Raw genomic sequence first — 12,472 nt, forward strand, 5'->3', positions numbered from 1 at the left:
ATTCTTATTTTATTATTATTTTTATTATTTAATTTTATTACTATATTTTTAAGTTTATTTATTTATTTTCAGAGAGAGCGTGAGCAGGGAAGGAGTAGAGAGAGGGAGGGAGGGAGGGAGAAAGAGAGAGAGAGAGAGAGGGGAGATGAGAGAATCCCAAGCAGGCTCTTCACAGGGCTCATCGCAGGGCTAGAAGTCACGAAACTGAGATCGTGATCTAAGCTGCAACCAAGTCACACACTTAACCAACTGAGTCACCCAGCCACCCCCGAATTTGCTTTCAGTATTTTAAAGTATGGTGCCATTACTTAGCTCTGTGTTGGATAAGAATATTATTGATGTTTTCATAAGATGACGATAATACATACGTTCTTTGTTATTTGTTCACAGATGGTGATATTACGGTGTCTCTATTTCTGGGTTATTGTTTAGTGTAGGTTAAAAGCCGAGGCAGGGGGACGACAGCGCCTTTTTCCCCTGTTTTCCCACAGAAAAATTGCAGTCAACTAGAACTTTTCAATTTTCTGAGGTGTAGTTCTATGTGAATCAGGACCCTGAGACAGTATCTTTACTGACAGCTGTCGTCAGACCCAGACAGAACACGCTGTGATCATATGCTCTTTTTTTCTTTACAGAAGAGCTTCCGTTTTGCTTCCACGTCCCTCTTTACTCCTGCTAATCTGCTGATGCAGTAAATTTGAAGACAACTGTTACCAGGATAACCTGTAATGGGCAAGGAGCCACAGAGAAGAAAACCTTTCTTTTAATTTTTAAACTTGGTTTGAAAGGTAAGACCATTGAGATCATCAGGCGTTTTCTTCCGTGAGTCGCATCAAGGAGAGCAGTGTTCTGGTGGGAGACCCTGGAGCCTAGAACAACCAGGGCTAGGCCAGGTACAGTGTGGTTCTGTGGCACTGGGGTGTTTTTAGGAAGTTAAATAGCAGCCTTTGTAGTTTGCTCTGGTCTGTTGTGGAATGTGCAGTACCCACGGGATTCCTAGTTTCCTAGGGGGGGTTAATCTGGGCCCCAAGGAGCAGCCAGGCCTCGCAAGCTGGAGTAGCGCCAGAGAAAGACTGCTCGTAGATGCCCAGCTGCTGCTCCCACATTACCTGCGAGAGAGGGAGAGAGAGGGGGGGAGAGAGAGAGAGAGTGTGTGTGTGTGTGTGAGAGAGAGAGAGAGAGAGAGAGAGAGAGAGAATTTGAGATTATTTTGTTTTTATTTTACACCAGCCACAGGACATCTCTGGTTTTTACTCAGCCGTCTGACTCCTTGTGAGTCCTAATTACTGTCATTTTGGAACTCTTCACTGAAAGTTTTTATTAAAGACCAGAGGTTGACTTGGCATATTTGACTTTTTGCTCAGTTGGCGCTTCAGAAAATGGCCCAGTAGGGTCTTTTGGGGGACATGACATATTTTTAATCCATTTTCATTTGCTCCATTGTATTTTTTTTTTAAAGAACTTTTGTTTAACGTTTATTTATTTTTGAGAGACAGAGAGAGACAGGGCATGAGCGGGGGAAGAGTAGAGAGAGAGGGAAACACAGAATATGCAGCAGGCTCCAGGCTCCGCGCTGTCAGCACAGAGCCCGACTCGGGGCTCCGACTCACAGAGCGTGAGATCATGAGCTGAGCCGAAGTCGGACGCTCAACCGACAGAGCCACCCAGACACCCCTTGCGCCATTGTGTCTTGAGGAGAAGGTGGGCGTAACCATTTCATTGGCTGCGTTTCAGGCTCCGTCATCTCAGGAGACAGTGTAGTTACTCTGTTGTAGCAGGGTCTCTGCCCCTGATCCCCAGGGCTGTCTTTCCTTCAGCCCCCCCTGAATGACCCTCCTCCAACCTCCGGCCTCCCTCTGTGCTTACACAGTGAAGCTGCAACTCCTGGGCCTGATATTTAGGGTTCTTATTTCTCCAGCTTTCCCCCCATATTATTCTGTAAAAATCCTCACGGAGAGGATTCTCTCCTAAGTATTCATTCACCTCTGGGCACCTTTTCTCCTCAGGCTTTTTTTTCTTAAGGGGAGGGAGTGTGTTCTGGGGCCCAGCCCTTCTCTTTCTCTGCCTGGGGCTACATTCTGACCTTGTGGGTAAAGTCTTTTCGGCTTCTGACCGGCGGGAAGAATTCAGCCCATGTCGAGAGTTCAGATTTGAGAAGGTCAGGGCCATGTCGTTTAACAAGCTGTGGTCCGACCATCAGGCCGATTCACAATAAAAAAGATCATTTGTGACGCACGGGAGCTGTCGTTTTGCCTTTTTCATTTTTCATTTTTTATTTTTTTATTTTTTATTTTTTTTAACGTTTATTTATTTTTGAGACAGAGAGAGACAAAGCATGAACGGGGGAGGGGCAGAGAGAGAGGGAGACACAGAATCGGAAGCAGGCTCCAGGCTCCGAGCCATCAGCCCAGAGCCTGACGCGGGGCTCGAACTCACGGACCGTGAGATCGTGACCTGAGCTGAAGTCGGCCGCTCAACCGACTGAGCCACCCAGGCGCCCCATCGTTTTGCCTTTTTCAGCAGCTGGTTCAGAGCTGGGGGTGACAGGAAGAGGGCACGAGTTTTAGGACCCACGGAGCCCTCCAGCTTGAATCCAGCTGGTTATTTTAGAGGCTGGACATCTTTTTTATGTTTATTGGACCCTTGTCTGTTTGTAAATTGTAACAATCATCTACTTTTCTATTGTGATACCAGAGTTTCAAGAATGATTTCTGGGAGTGTTTCTATAATACTACACATATTAGCCTGTTAAAAATTGAGATATAATTAACATATAACGTGAGTTTTAGGCGTACAACGTGATGACTTGGTATTTGTGTACATAGTGAAATGATCACCACAGTTAGCTTAGTTGACTTCTGTCACCACACAGTTACATGTTTTTCTTGTAATGGGAACTTTTAAGATCTCATGCAGCAACTTTCAAATCTATAATACAGGATTATTAACTGTAGCCACCATGCTGTACCTTACATCTCGTGACTTACTTATTTTATAACTTGAAATCTGTACCTTTTAACCTCCTTTACCCATTCTGTCCGTCCCCCATCATGTGGTTTTACTATTAGTCTGTGTATTTGATCCCCCTTTTTCTAGGGCTCCACTCTCTTTCTACCTTTTTTGTCAAACTTTTCTGTGTTGTTCCAGTTCCTCTGTGGCCACTCCTTTGTGAACTCTTAGAACATCTCATTAAATTATTTTAGGATTATTTTTTCTCTTCGAGCAGATTTAAACATGCCAGGAGCAAGGAGTTTTGACTTCTACTTTGTATCTAGTACTTTTTAGATGGTAGGTATCATTCCTTATTTAGTGGTAAGAGCTAAAATTTTAGAGCCATTTCTCACGGTAACATTTTAAAGACTGTCTGCCTCTCTTTCTCGCTCTCTTTTTTAATTTTGTTTTTCTTTGCTGACAAAGACTCTTAGCCGTGGCAGCTTGTAGAATGCTTCTTACCGTTAGCTGTATTCCTCCCATTTCTTTTTTCACTCCCTCTGCTCATCAGATGCTGTCTGATGCCGGGTGAACTCTTCTCTTAAGAAGTTACTCATTAGTCTCCAGGAGGCCTAGAATCAGTGCCAGGTGGCTGAGAAGGATTTCCAAAGAGGAACAGCGCTGTAAGTATAGGGTTCTTTAGACCAGGGGTTGCGAGGCCCAGAGAGGAAATATCGTAGGTTTTGTAGACCAAGAGGCAAAGAAGAGGATATTATAAAGTGTTTGTATAATAAGAGCAGATTTTCACAGATCTTACTGATGGAATTAAAAATAGAAAAATATTGGAGTTCCGTTTTCTGTAAATACCGATCTGCTGATGGGAAGGACGGGATTCTCTTTGCGGAGGGGATAACATTTTCGCCGAAATGGTGTTCAGAGCCACGGTTCCCCTCTCAGACTCTACCGCGCGTCTTCATCTAATCTGTTAATGCTGATCTGTAACGAGATTTACATGTTTCATCTTCGGAAATGTCCTTTTACACAGATAGCTCCTGCCACGCTCCGATACTAGTCCGCAGGTACATAGCGTCCTCACTCGTCCTCACTCGGAGAGCACCTGTGGAATTCTGTTAGATTCTGTTTCGTCGTAGATTAAGCGCTTCCCGTTCACAGGAAAAACTTCCTCAAGTGTATAGCTGTATGGATTTTGCAGCAGGAAAGCTTCCTTCACGTTTGTGTTAAGGTCTGAAAAATGCTGTTTAACTGCAGTTTGAGCGCAGAAAACGTACCCGCTGTAAACTTGTGTGAGAACAGGGATCTCCCTTCTTTTCACTCCTGAAAGCTGGTGCTAAAATGACCTTTTCTTAACCACAGTGGAGACTCTGCAGATCCGGGCTGGTTAGCCTTATAGTTGTAGGTTGAATTGATTAAGAAACATCAAGATTGCAGCCACAGGCCAGTTTCCAGAGCCATTCGGTGTTCATTAGTAGTGGTTGAGGCTTGTTTTCCTCATTCAGGGAAATTTCAGTCTTGGCCCTGAGCTCAAGAAGTTGCAAAAAGAAAAACCCCATTAACCCGTGATGAGCTGCTTGCTGTGTGACAGGACAGGTCAGGGTCTAATGGCGGTTAAGTCTCCACAAGTACATGAGGTTCCTGTTGACATTACTGGCTCAGTAACACATGAGGCATTTTAAAAACCTCTCGAAGTACCTGCTGATGAAAGTAAAAAGAAATAACCGTAAGCTTTAAACATTACATTTTCCCAGGCGTGTAAGTTTGCCCCACGAAGCTGTGTTTTGCTCTACACGTAATTTTACTGCCATCAGCTGGGACACGGATCCGCTGTGTTGTAGGGACTTCATCTTCACTCAGCTTCTCCGAAAACACTCTCCTGTGGTGGTTCCACGCGGGCCGTCCCGAGAGGCTTTTTGTCACCATCTCAGACTCCTCCAGTAAACACCAGCTGAGCTGTATCGATGGTGCCCGTGAACTCCGCCAGAATCCAAGGAAAACCATCACTGGCCTCCTCGCGCTTGGCTGACAGGCCACTTGGAGACCAGCTTTGCTTGGAGTTTCCTTTTCCGTTTTTATTTTTGTGAAGGAATTCTGTTACGAGATTTTCCATTTCAAAGGTTGAAGTTCTGGGGCGGCTGGGTGGCTCAGTCGGTTAAGCGGCCGACTTTGGCTCAGGTCAAGATCTCGTGGTCCGTGAGCTTGAGCCCGTGTCGGGCTCTGTGCTGACAGCTCAGAGCCTGGAGCCTGCTTCAGATTCTGTGTCTCTTTCTCTCTCTGCTCCTCCCCCACTCATGCTCTATCTCTCTCTGTCTCTCAAAAATAAATTAAAAAAAAAAATTTTTTTTTAATGTTTAAGTTTTGGAGCACCTGGGTGGCTTAGCCGGTTAAGCGTCTGACTTTGACTTATGTCATGATCTCACAGTTTGTGAGTTCGAGCCCCATGTTGGGCTCTGTGCTGACAGCTCGGAGCCTGGAACCTGCTTTGGATTCTGTGTCTCCCTCTCTCTTTGCTCCTCCCCCACTCACATCTCTCCTCTCCTCTCTCTCTCTCTCTCTCTCTCTCTCTCTCTCTCTCTCTCTCTCTCTCAAGAATAAACATTAAAAAAAATTTTTTTTTTATTTTTCTGGGCCACTTGAGTGACTCAGTTAAGCGTCTGACTTTGGCTCAGGTCATGATCTACTGGCTTGTGAGTTCAAGCCCTGCGTTGGGCTCTCTGCTATTAGCACAAAGCTCTTTTCGGATCCTCTGTCCCCCTGTCTTCCCCTACCCCGCTCATCTTCCCTCCCTCCCTACCTCCCTCTCTCTCTTTCTCTCTCTGTCTCTCAAAATTAAGTAAGCAAATAATAATAATAATAATAATAATAATAATAATAATAAGAGCTATCCATCCGAAATGGTTAGCATTTAAAAATTTTAAGTTTTTCTGATGCTGCCTTCCTGTGCATGAGCAATACTGTGGTGACCGCCTCTTCTGGAAATGTGGACGTCGATTGTGTTCTCCTAGCACAGGTGTGGTGCGGTGGCACAACGAACACAGGGCTTTGCCAGCAGATCTCGTGACGAAGGGGTCCTCGTCCTGCTGTGCCTTAGGAGCTCGGCAGGCGAAGTCCACTTCCTCTTCTCTTGTTTGGACGTTGTGGGGACGCACGGGTGATAAGAAAATACAGTGTCACGGTTCCACACGTGGCACTCAAAGCACCGTTGACTGGTGACTGTGTCATTGTGATCTGGAAAGCAGAGGAGCGGCGCAGACATCTGTCCCACTCAGCACTGCCTTCACAGCATGACAGCAGCCAGAGATCGTATGCAAATGAGCGGTGTGGCTGCGTTTCAGGAAAACTTAACATGAATTGCAGAGAATTTTCACAAGTCCTAGAATGTCATGCTTCTGGTTCCCGCCTCCCCCAGTAAAAAACAGGAAAATCATTCTTTGCTCAGAGGCTGTATAAAAACAGGTGGCAGGCCAGATGTGGCAGCCTGGGCGTCCCGGGGCCCTGGAGTGGGTTCACACGCTGATGGCAGAAAGGCTGGGGTGGAAGAGAGACCTGATGGGGCACCTGGGAGAAGGTGCCGCTGTGGTTCTTGCCGTTGGCTGCTTTGGTCGGTCGGCTGGTCCTGTTTCTTCGTTTGCTCGGGTTTCGTACTCAGACTCGTGAGTGTGTGCGGCCGCCTCCTACTTGCCGCCCCGCCCCCCCTACCCCCCCCCCCACACCCCCCCCCCCCCCCCCCCCCCGGCAGGCGAGCTCCTCTTCCGCAGCGTCCGACCTCAGACTGAGGTGACGTCACGGAGCTCTCGCTGAGTGCCAGGCGTGGCACCGGTGCCGTCAGTCTGCCTTCCTCTCGTCGTGTTCCATCCTGTACGCGTGCGTGGTTCACGTAGGTGCATGGTTCACAGCAAGAAGTGACAGTCGTCTCCTCCGTCTCTCCCGGCTTCTCCCTTCCTCGTCCCTCAGTTGCTTCACGAGGGGCTGTAGCTGGTACCTTCATCACTTAGCTGTTCTCGCACAGTTACCTCCTTTCAGGTTTTAAGTCGTGTGCCTGTAGGGAGCTGTTTCTCTAATCTGGCTGACTTTTGTGTTTTTTTGGCATTTATTCATTTTTTTTAATGTTTATTTTCTGAGAGAGACAGAGCGCGAGCAGAGGAGGGGCAGAGAGAGGGAGACACAGAATCTGGAACACGCCCCAGGCTCTGAGCTGGCAGCACAGAGCCCGACGCGGGGCTCAAACTCACGAACCGGGAGATCGTGACCCGAGCCGAATTCAGATGCTCAACCGGCTGAGCCACCCAGGCACCTTGTCGTTTATTCATTTTTTGAGAGACGAGAGACACAGCATGAGCGGGGAAGGGGCGGAGAGAGAGAGGGGAGACGCAGAATGGGAAGCAGGCTCCAGGCTCCGAGCTGTCAGCACAGAAGCCCAGTGTGGGACTCGAACCCACGAGCAGTGAGGTCACGACCTGAGTCGAAGTCAGAGACTTAACCGACTGAGCCACCCAGGCGCCCAAAACTGGCTGACTTCTAACAGTGAGGGTGAAGATTCACCTTGCACGTGCATAGCTTCTTTCCCTCCCTCGTCTTCCAGCATAGTCACAGCACAACTTTGCTTAAAATCGGTATAAAGATAGGTGCGTTTGAGTCCATTATTCCCTAGGGCCCTGACTTCCTCAGTACAGTTCGTCTCTGCGTGGTCACATAGATCCTGCACACACACCTCCTGTTCGGACGCATCCTTTTCAGAGCCCTCCGCCTCGTGCCTCACTCCGGGCTGGCTCCTCCGGGCAGGTGTCCCCCGTTGCTTTTCTTCTGAGGTTCGTCTTTGTCTCTCGGTGTGTGGGATCCGTGGTTCCGTGTGTTCCCCGTCTTCCTCTCATGGCTTACTGCCATGCTTTTTGAAAATATTGTATTTTTATTTTTATATATTTTCATTTTTTAGAGAGAGCATGAGCAGTGGAGAGGGGTGGCGGATGGGGGGAGGGAGAGAGAGAGAATGAATGAGAATCCCAAGCAGGCTCCATGCTCAGCACGGGGCCCGACCTGTACCTCAGTCCCATGACCCAGGATCATGAGTGGAGTCGAAGTCAAGAATCGTCGGATGCTCAGCTGACTGAGCCACCCAAGCACCTCAATGCTGCTTTTTATTTTTTTAACTTAAAAAAATATATTTTTTAACGTTTGTTTATTTTTGAGAGAGAGAGAGCATCCGTGTACTTGCGCACAAGTCGGGGGGGCAGAGAGAGAGGGAGACACAGAATCCGAAGCAGGCTCCGGGCTCCAAGCCATCAGCACAGAGCCCGACATGGGGGTCGAACTCACTAACCTCGAGATGATGATGTAAGCCAAAGTCGGACACTTAACTGACTGAGCCACCCAGGTGCCCCTTAAAGATTTTATTTTGGGGGCGCCTCGGTGGCTCAGTCATTTGGGTGTCCAACTTTGGCTCAGGTCATGATCTCACAGCTTGTGAGTTCGAGCCCCGCGTCCGGCTCTGTGCCGACAGCTCGGAGCCCGGAGCCCGCTTCAGATTCTGCGTCTCCCTCTCTGTCTCCGCCCCTCCCCCGCTCACACTCTGTCTCTCTCTCCTTCAAAAATAAATAAACATTTTTAAAAAAGTGTTTAGTGCTTGGCACAGAAAGCATCAAAAAAAAATTTTTTTTATTTTTAAGTAATCTGTATACCCCACACGGGGCTCAGTCCCACAACCCCAAGATCGAGAGTTGCACACTCCACCTACCGAGCCAGCCAGGCACCCCTCCTGGCGTATTGCCACGTGTTGGTGGAGCCCATTTTCCAGTAGCTTTTTGAGAAAGCATGAATAAATCTTTCCGACCTTCCGTGTCTTAGAATGCTCTTTTCTGCAGTTGCTGTTGAGGAAGCTGATGTCATTCTGATTTCCAGGATTGTTTTGTCCTCACGAGAAAAGTTGAGATACTGTCTTTATCTCTGATGCTCTGGAACTTCGCACTGTGCCGTAGAAGTCTGTTTCAGCACCCAGTGTGACAGGATGTGCACGGCCTGGGGGGGGACTCCTGTTCTTTACACTCTGAGAAAAGGTTTTTTTGGTTGAGGCAGGTGGTTGTGGATTATAACATGTTCTTCTAAAACTTACGTTGTTACTTGGACGTTGGACTTTCTGAATTATTTCTCCAATTTCTGTCTTTTCCTAAATTTGCTGGCATTGTTTCTTTTTCTTTGTCCTTTATTGCTATCTTGCTAGACTTGCCAGAGGAGTGGAGAATTGTGTGGGGTTCAACCCGGTAAACATCTGGAAGGTTGCGTAATCCTTTCTGTTTTCCCGTCGAGGCTCCATTTCAGCCCAGATAAAGCCATGCCTTTTATATCAATTGGGCTTGAGAAGAGGTTCATCAAACAACACGGCGATCCGATTGTGTAGCCTTCTTCTCCTCACGCTCTCCTAGAGGATCATCCAGGCTCGGGCCACACTTCCTCCAGCCATGGGGCATTGCTTGTGTTAGTGAACCTAACCTTTAGCCTGATCTTGAACAAGTTCCTGCTTCAACTGCCTGCACGTGGTCTGTAGTTTTCACTCATTGGCTCTCATTTTATGTTGGGGAACTATAAATGATAGCATAAAAGACCTTGAAGATATGCAAAGCTTGTTATTTTTTCAAATTGTTTTTTAATGTTTATTTTTGAGAGAGAGAGAGAACATGTGCGTGCGAGCAAAGGAGGGGCAGAGAGAGACACAGAATCCGAAGCGGACTCTAGACGCTGAGCTGTCAGCACAGATCCCGACGTGGGGCTCGAACTCACGGATGGCGAGATTGGTGACCTGAGCCAAAGTCGGACGCCCCCCCGCGTGCCCCAGAGCTAGTTACTTTATCCCCCAAGTGGTGAGCCCTTCTGACTGGTCATCTCTCTGGGTGCCATGTGGGTTAGCAGTTTCTTTCCTCCCCGGAACAAGGTATGGTATTGCCTGGCAAGGAGGTGATCGGCCCGGGGCAGGCTGCAGGAGGATTAGTGTCTTCCACAGTCCTAGACGAGATTCACGTATGACTTTGTGCTGAGGTTGGTTTGCTTATTAGTCGTGTCATAATTCGACTTTGTGTTGAGCTTATAATCAACTACAGTCTTTGGACCTTTTTCTCTTGCTACTTTTCCTGTTTTCTTAGGCCTGGTGTTTCCCCGCCCCAGTCATGTTTTTCAATTTTTATCTAAAACGTAGCTCATATTGAGTAAATTTCTCTTTGTTTCATCATGTTTAGAAATATTTTGCGTACTGATTCTCGTGTTTCTGTGCATTTTGATGAGCCTGTGGCATCTTGGGGAACTGACTGATAACAGTCAGTGGCCACAAGAGCTGGGCTCCCGGTGTCGCCAGCCGTGCTGTTCTGACTGAGCTGTCCACCAGCTTGTCTTGACCTCACACGCACAGGTAGGCTGTTGCCATTGACTGGCGAGTCCTAAGAGCCGGGAGCTCACGGGTCGGCTCGCTGCACTGCCGTCTGCAGGCGTGAGCGCACACGGGCTGGCCTGGGGCCGGCTCGTGCTGGGAGACTGACCTGCCGCTGGGCCTGGCCGCGCAGCTGCTGTTCCCACACTGGTGCTGTCATGAGAGGAGCACAGACAGAGCGCGACAGACGCGGGTGTGGATCCCAGTTCTGGTCAGTTCATTTACCTGCTCTGGTCTTTGGTAGGTCCTCTGACCTCTCGATCTTGGTTTCTCCATATGCAAAACAAGAACAAAACCATGAAAGGTTGTTCCGAGGTTTCGAGGGAGGGTGTATCTGAAAGCATCGGACCCGAGTCTGGCCTGTGGTGGGCACTTAGTGGGTAGCCATTAGTAATCGTGTTTCCACCTTTGATAGAAGGTTGCACTGTCAGGACGGTTAACGTTATCGTGGAATAGCTGGGAGAGGTTCAAGATTGTTTTTCCGAAGGAGCTGTAACGATCCTGAGAACCTTCTCTGAATGACTCTGAACTTTCATTCCTGAGCAGACGCGCAGCAGCCCCCGAGCTCGCTGTTCTTTCCTCGCCCTTTAGCTTGCTGGCCGCGAGACCACACGGAGGCCGGGCCCTCCGGAGGATGGCGGCCTGGTGCCGGGGTCCCAGGGACTGTGGAGCCTGCCCTGGACGCTTCAGGAGGGAGCGTGGCCTGCTGAAAGTTTGTGGGGCGAGGACGATGGAAGCTTAATAGCCAAAGCTGAAAAACGGAACTTCACCTTTTTCCGTGACCAATTTGCCAGTTCTGGTTTCTGCCACGGAATTGGTCATAACTACAGATTAACTAGGGTAGCTAGCTTGTTCTTGATCGGCAGTCTGTTTCTTTTTGGCCTTTTTTTCTTTCCTTTAAAAAATTTTTTTAAATTTGTGATTATTTTGAAAGAGAGCAGGGGAGGGGCAAAGAGAGAGGGAGACAGAGAATCCCAAGCAGGCTCTGCACTGTCAGCACAGAGCCCAACTTGGGGGCTCGATCTCAGGAACCGTGAGATCGTGACCTGAGCCGAAATCGAGAGTTGGACACTCCACCCACTGAGCCGCCGGGCGCCCCTTTCTCCTTTTTTCAAAAGCATCTTAATAGCATTCTCGTTTTGCTCTAGAATTTGTAGCAATTTGGAGAGGCTGTTCTCTTTGGGTATCTTGTGTCTAACAGATACGTGAATAATACAGCGGCCACTGTCACTTGCTTCAAGTTAGAGGACTCAAAACTTACCTGTCCCTTGGCTTCACTTAGTAAAACTTGGGCACATTAGGTATTCTGTACCCCGGCTGCCCGTGTGGGAGCTCTTTCTGGCTGTGCAGTTCTCAGACCACTGCTCTCTTGCTGGGCTGCTCCCTGTAGCCACAGACTCAGAAACTATTCTGTGCTGTGCCAGGTAAAAGCACTCTCTCTGTCTCTTTTTTCGTAGTTTTATGGTTTTATTAACAAAATATGACGTGCACATAGGCTGTCTATTCATTTCCTTGACTGTAGCCTGGCTTGGGGATTGGGGACTGATGGCCAGCCGGGCTGCTCTTTCTACAGTGGCCTGGTGCTTCTTGGAGGAGACATTGTGAGCAGTCTGTGCACGGTGGGATTCGTTGTAAATCAGCAGCGCTTCAGACTCGTTGCCTCTGGGGACTAGGAGCTTCCGGAAGCCACCGGGCAGCACGTGCTTGTTCTCCTGTCCTTGCGTAATCAGCGTCCGGCACGAGGAGCCGGCCCTGAGTCTCCCGTGCACCCTGGTGTCAGCGTCTCCGAGTTTCCCCCAGTTGTGCTTCATCTTGACATACTCGTTCTCTTTTTAACGGTGTTGGGCTTCACCAGAAGTCTGAGGGTGGCCGTCGTGCCGAATAGAAGGCGGCTCCCGCGTCCGCACACGGCGCCGGGGAGACGGCAGCGCCCCGCGTGCTCTCCGGTTACGCGTGGCTTCTGTCTCATGTTCGGCTCAGGTCGCTGATGCTCCTGTGTGGTTTCAGAGATTCAGAGAATCCTGGGGCTTGAGATTGAAAATCAACCTCTGGAGCCCATAAGAATTTTCTTTTTTCTTTCTTGTTTTAAAATTAAAAACAATTTTTTTTTAATGT

The 12,472-nt window shown here is 48.5% G+C and overlaps 1 protein-coding gene across 2 annotated transcripts in view; it reads left to right on the plus strand.

Annotated features, from left to right (window-relative positions):
- The first annotated feature begins 635 nt into the window (after positions 1–635).
- The window catches only part of PPP6R3 (protein phosphatase 6 regulatory subunit 3), a 92,437-nt gene continuing 80,600 nt past the window's right edge, over positions 636–12,472 (plus strand). The window contains exons 1-2 of one of the 2 annotated variants that reach the window (XM_042957935.1): positions 636–788; positions 3,503–3,614. The gene's annotated coding sequence lies outside the window, so the exon portion shown is untranslated. The remainder of the gene's footprint in view (positions 789–3,502; positions 3,615–12,472) is intronic. The other variant, XM_007094110.2, reaches the window with a different exon arrangement.

The sequence above is a fragment of the Panthera tigris genome, chromosome D1, assembly GCF_018350195.1.
Source record: "Panthera tigris isolate Pti1 chromosome D1, P.tigris_Pti1_mat1.1, whole genome shotgun sequence".
NCBI lineage: Eukaryota > Metazoa > Chordata > Mammalia > Carnivora > Felidae > Panthera > Panthera tigris.